At 41.3% G+C, this 6,745-nt stretch overlaps 1 protein-coding gene across 2 annotated transcripts in view; it reads right to left on the minus strand.

Annotated features, from left to right (window-relative positions):
* The window catches only part of ARL14EPL (ADP ribosylation factor like GTPase 14 effector protein like), a 216,578-nt gene that overhangs the window by 78,220 nt on the left and 131,613 nt on the right, over window positions 1–6,745 (minus strand). The gene's annotated exons all lie outside the window — the stretch shown is intronic.

Genomic DNA, 6,745 nt, shown 5'->3' on the forward strand with positions numbered 1-6,745 from the left:
TCTGTGTGCTAAACAGGTCTTTGTTTGGTCATTAGTCTCTGAAAACTCCCAGTTCTTCGGCACAATGGTCAAACATAATAAAAAGACTAAATAAATGAAAAGCCATTCTCAACATGTCTTCTGGCGATGCACTGTCTCTCTTTCCTTGACTGCTCTCCTTAACCTGAAACATCCCACATTCAGCCTCCCCTCTGCAGTACAGACACAGCTCTGCTTTTGCCATCCGAGGGTCTGCAGCCTGAAGCCACAGCAGCACATCCTCAGTCCTTGTAGGGCTCCCAGCACCGTGGGGCTGCAAGAAGTCCCCATCCCTACTGGAAAGAAAGGGGAAGGCAGCACAATCGCATGACTGAACCACAAGAAGCAGACGCACACATTGCAGGGCTCATTTCCTGAGCTCTTCTAATGATTGAATGGTATTAATGGTTCCATCTCCAGCTAACAGAGATACAATCTGCAGAAGCAGCCTGGAAGTGTGTGTCTGCACTTTGAAACTTGCTTACAACTTTCTTATCTCCACTAGTGATTCCAGCCTTCCCAAATGGAGTGACCTTCCCAACATACTTGAACTGCTGTTTGGAATTTCATTCCTAGAAATTTATGACAAAGGCCAGGGGGAACAACGAGGAGAGACGTTTGAAAATCCATAGGCATGTCCTCCTAAGAGCAGTTTTACTGTTACAGTGCACATCAAACAGTGTGAGGACATTATTCACCATTACGGTGAAACTTGGAGAGGAACACCTAACCACTGAGTTACTAAATACATCTCTAAAGTATGAAAGAAGCTGTTACTGTCACTCTTGGTCCTGATCAAGAGACTTTGTGTTGCTTATATGCATTTATATTTCAGTTCTTAGAAATCAAATAATACCTGAAAACTTTAAAAACTTTACACTAAGAAAACTCACTGACTTCGGAATACTGTTCATTCTTTTGGTGGGCAGGAGAGAAACTTTAAAGAAAATATCTTTGGGAATCTTTTGGCACTGAAATTGACATACATACTGATGGAATCCAACTCTCTACTTTTAGCCTGTCATTTACTCAATAAGTAGTACTGCTGTGAGAGGACTAGGGGAAAGGGGATGCGAGGGAACTCATCTACACACCTTGAATATGCACCCCCCCAGCAGCCCTATTACCTGTTCTGTGTCAGAAATCACACAAACATGGTGTAAGCAATTTCTTGTATTTGCAAACACTTTTAATACTATATAGCACTTACTAAGACACAACAAGTTTTCTCTTTTCTCATATTCAGATCCATTTGCTTCCTTCCTGCATCTTTCTGTTACTGCTTCTGCATCACTTAAATCAGCTTTAGATAGAAGTTTGTCAGAAAAGTAGAATTAGACCAACCAGCAACTGTCAGAAAAAAAACCCACACATATTTTAGAAGCAGTTTAAAACTTGCTACCTTTGTCTTTACCTGAAAAATACCTGGTTTTGCAAAGGCTTGTCCATTTTTCCATAGTTAACCTAATAAATTATTTTACTACTCTATCACATTTTTATCCCTAGATTATAAAATAACCTGTTTAGCTCCTTCTTTTTTTATAACCTTCCTTATCTGTTGTTTTCATTCTGGCTTTTCTTTTGGGCAGCATTTTTTTTTAAGCTGCTCTGCAAACTGCCAGGTCTCTTCTGAACATTTCCCTCCTGGGAAATATGTGAGATTTAGCAGGAAGCCCTTCTTCACACATACTTATAAAAGAATGAATTTAAAATAATGAGTTCATGCATGAAGCATCCTACTACCCATTTTTCTGGGTTTGGTTGGGATAGAGTTAATTTTCTTCAAAGCAGCTCATTTGGTGCTGTGTTTTGGATCTGTGACCAAAACAGCTAGATAGCACTCCCATGTTCCAGCTGTGGCTAAGCAGTGTTTATGCAACTCCAAGGTCTTTTCTCAAGCTGTCCTGTCATTGAGCAGGCTGGGGTTGCACGAGAAACTGAGAGGGGGCACAGCCAGGACAGCTGCAATTTGTGTTGTGCTAACCCACACTGCTTGGATAGGAATATTTTAGTAAACTGCAATCTAACTTAAACTAAAAAGATACTTTTATACTATTTAAACTACTTAAATGGGCTATAACAGGCTCCTAAGAATTGAAACTTTCAGGGCCAAGGGGGTTTATTTAATGGGGTGGTACTTTTAAGCTTTTAGAATCTGTTGCACTGATGCCAGGAGGAAAAGAATGAGCCCTGTGTTTCTCACCTTGCTACAGATCTCCTGGGTGACTCTAAATTTTGAAATGCTTTCTCGGTTCGTACTTGCTCCTGTTTTTTTTCCTGAAGATCCTCTCAGCCATAGCACCTCATGCTGGAGAGTTTCAGTTTAGGCCTTTCATGTAGCCTCATACCACCCCGGAGAACTGTAACACCTCATAAGGCTTCTTCACACAAGCAGTCCTATTTGTTAACAACCTCTCACATTAACTTTATCCCTCCTTTGCCTCCACCATTGCTCCAGCATGCAGGTCTGTGTAAGGGCTTGTCCCTAGCCAACATTTTTATGTCCTTGTTTTTAAGCTAACCTGAGGCAGGGTGCAGATGCCTGTATTAATATATTTTTATGTAGGAATATATTCTGGGAATTGCCAGGGCAATCACATCTTGAATGAGTGCACACCATCTTGCAGAGGGACAGCAGGCAGGACGTGCCCTGCTGGACTTTGCTGGAGGGATCCGTGACGATACCTGTCCTGAAAAGACACAAAAGGATGACAGACAGCCCTCCCTGGTGAAGCAGACTTTGTACAAAGATGTAGGCAAGCTAGTTTGTAACACACAAGACATCAGGGTGTCTCAGGAAAGAACAGAACCATGAGTTCCATCCTGGGCTGATCAAAACAATTTCTGACATCAAGTAGAAGAGCACCTCACATCGGAATAGGATGGCTACTTGAATCATGCAAGATCTTTGTTGTCCTGAAACACATCAGCACAATAAAGACCGTTTTGAATGCAGAGTCCATTCTGGTTTTGCTTTTCTCCATGCAATTCTGCGGACAGGTAGGTCAGATTTGTTGGGATGGGCCTTTGGAGGAGGAGATGTGGGTCGCTTACCATGGCCACACCAAAGGCTAAAGTTTCTTAGATGCGCACACAGAGCATTGATCATGTAGGCATCCTGCCATACACGAGTCCTGCAGGTGCCCTGAAAACATCTGAAGCTGTGAAATTCAACTTGTGTCCCACATCAATTCTGTCAAATGCTGAAAATTATAGCAGAAGGTCCATGGATCGGGTTGTGAAAGCCAAAATACAGCAGGGATGCCGTACACACATCCATCCAAGCAGCTCACAGTCATGGTTACAGGCCTGCTTTCAGCTCCAGCTCTGGTGACCTGTTTGTAGAGAGAATTTGGAATTGGATTTGCTCCACTCCTGGCGCAGTCCTGTTGGCTGGCCGGACAGCAGAGCCAGCCCAGAAAGGAACACCTGGAGCCTGTGTGTGCTGCCAAGCCTCAGAAGATTTAACCTGGGCAGGAAAGCAGCAGAATATGGCACAAGTGCCTGTCACTGTGCTTTCTGGGATGGATGACAGAACAACCCAAATGCATCCAGCACTCCAGCCAGAGACACACTCAGTCTTCGCAAAAAGGAGATGTCTTGATCCATTCAGACCACACTGTCACAGCACACCTAATGCATCACAAGGCCAAAACTTCTGCAGGAAAGAAATGTGGCTGCTAAGCTGGCATTGCAATGTGACTACCTTTGTGATTCCAAGCATGGAATGGAAATAGTATTACCTGAGCTCCTTCAGTGTTTTGCAGTAAACACTGAGCAACAAAAATTGCAAGGACAGGTAACTTCCTTATTTGAAAAGAGGAAGAAAGATTTAGAATTTGTAATGATAATCATAAAAGTAAATAACAAAATATTTTGTGTGAAATGAGATGTTCACCTTTAGTCAGTTTTGTGAAAACTTGGCTGCTTTCCTTGCTCCTAGTAAAATTATGAATACTCTGTGCAGACGTTGAGAAATCTATCTTGTGTGAGACCTAGGCTCTGTTTTTCTTCAACAGTTATGAACAGGAAAATATTTGATTTGTGACATTTTAATCTCCAGTTCCTTCAGTATTTTATGCCCCACATACACTATGATTCTGTATCAAGGGGCTTTATGAGATAACCCTTACAATATTAGCAAATTCCCATTTGGCTGTCTGCATAGGCCTAAGTAAAATTCAGGACTAATTTTAGCATTTATTGGAATGTGCTACTAGAAAGGAAAGGTCATGTGCTCACAGGAAGACAGTGCCAACCTGGGTTTCTGGCTTGAACCTGTTTTTCTTTCGCAACAGGTGATGCTTCCCTCCACCTGCTCCTGTCAACCAGAATAAATCATAGCAGCAACATCTGTTTAAGAGGAGGAATTCTGTATACACTTGTAGTATGTAAAGTACTCCCTCTTCCCAAAATATATTCAAAACAGTGCTTCGCTAGCCAGGGAGGAGAGGGGAGCACACTGACACAGTACCTGTCTTGTCTGTGCTGTCAATACTGCAGACAGCATCCTCAGCTGATTCTAACACACAATACTGCTCCTTTAGTGAAGAACGGTCAGTAAGATTTTTCAGTAGTACTCACTGCCCCTGCCTCGGTGGAGAACTAGCTGCTCTGTTTCAAGTCTATGGAGGCAGCTGGGCACTCACTCTCTGGAACTTCTGTGCCTTCTGCCCTTTCTCCATTTGTTTACAAGAATCTGTCTTGCAAGAAGGAAGAAAATCATCTGTCTGTTCTACCTGGGCTTTCAGAGAAAGTCCTCGGATTCTGAAGGAAAAATGCGTTCAACACCTTTCCCCTTAATACTGGAGAGGGAGTCTGTACCCCAAAAATAATTCTTCCCAACACAGAAAAATTAGTTGCCGGAACTGGCAGTTGCTCTCACAGGCAAAGGAGACTTACTCTTCTCCCCATTACTGTTTCACAATAAATATCTCTGAATTTGAAAGGCATAATTCATAATGAGACTGTCACAGTTTGCAGACAAACAATCAGAACAGACATGACACTCAAACCTCAAGCGTGCTTCCAGAGGGTACTTCACCCTGCATCCCCACAATACAAACAAATGCAGAAAATCCTTATCTTGTGGAATAATGAGACATGCAATACAGAGACCTTCTGACAATACAGAAACAAAAGGGGTGAAGAAATGCAGGAAAAATAGATTATGACATCCCAAAGGCTTAATTGCTAATTTGTGTTAATTTTACAAAGTCTCCTTAAAATTATCTCTGTGCATGATTTATCAAGGACTATCAAAAAGTAGTACAGATACTACTTACTTCAGTTAAGTTGCCATGATCACGTGTGATCACATGCCATGATCACATGAAATTCTCTACCCTAGAGCATTTCACTAGCAGGAAACTGAATTGAACAGGAAAGAAAACCTAACGTAGGAAACCAATAAATGAGGCGTTGTCTCCGGTACCATACCTACCAAATAGTCTCAGCTACTGTTTAATAAAGTTTCATCTGCAGTTCTAAGAAATATCCAGTTAGGAAAAATGGATGTCAAGGATTCATTTACACATGCTGGCACCCTCATGAATGTTAGTAAAAGGCAGGCCCGATGGAGTATTGCAAATTAGTTGCTTGGGTTCTGCAGCTGAAGGATGACTCAAGATGACCTCCTTTTTAATACCAATTAGTGCAAAAGGTTGATATTTTATATATACATACACACACACAAAAATGTATATTAAGGATTGGGGAGGTGTGATTATAAAAGCATTAAAATATTTAAATTTATAATCAGGAGCTTAATCATTTGCAGCACATAGCTAATTTCCATTTTAAATCCCAAGCACTAGTTAAGAGGACACTGAAGAAATAGAATTCAAAAGGCGTATCGTTTTCACAGAAGTGATGAATAGAAGCAAATCAGCATTGTGGAAACCCTCTGAACATTTGCAATACAAAGCAAGCCCTAGAAGGTAGTGTTAGAATACCACTTCCGTAATTTCTATCAATCAAGAATACCATCTTTCTCTGACTGGTTTAAGGCCAGCCAGTGCCAAATGACATGGTAAGAAGATACGATCTGAAGATCATATGGCAATCTGAAAACAGTTCCCTGGCAGAGGGGTGGCCAATAGGTCCAGCTACCCTGAGGAAGCCCACATTCTCATACCACCTCTTTTTATTTAAGTTAAAAAAAAAGAGAAAGCCACCACTCAGGCTTTCTCTGTGGTACCTCTTCGGCACACGAGAGATCTCTCTTTGAAAGCAGCGTGGCTTTACCGTGAAAACCTTACAAAGAATTTCTTCCCATCCAAGGACTTTCTGAATAAGGAAGCTCCAGTTGTTACCCACAGCCCTGCATTAAACAATCAGAAACAGAGAAGCTTCTTGAAAAGTCTGTTTCTACGAGCTGTCCAGAGAAGAATCCTGTCAGAAGCCATGTTGTCAGGTAAGAGAAAGGAAATATAAACAACATCAATGCAAAACACACAGCTCAAAACAAAGTCATAATTGCTAAGATCTAGTTCACAAAAATGAGTGAAAGCTTAGCTACTGATAGATAAGAGAGATGAATCTGAAATATGCTTCATGTCAAGATGCATCTCAGACATTTTCTCTAAGGATTTGGAAAAATATTTTGATTCAAGTAAATTCAGATGAGATTTCTCTGCAAGGGACAAAGTTTTAGCTACATAAGCTTACAAATCTGAAAATGAAGAGAGGGAAAAGAGCGAAACTTGGAAGAATTTCTGAAATTGTG

The sequence above is a fragment of the Pezoporus flaviventris genome, unplaced genomic scaffold (genome assembly GCF_033815535.1).
Source record: "Pezoporus flaviventris isolate CSIRO_AGI_PZ_B2104156 unplaced genomic scaffold, CSIRO_AGI_Pfla_v1 ptg000050l, whole genome shotgun sequence".
Lineage (NCBI taxonomy): Eukaryota > Metazoa > Chordata > Aves > Psittaciformes > Psittacidae > Pezoporus > Pezoporus flaviventris.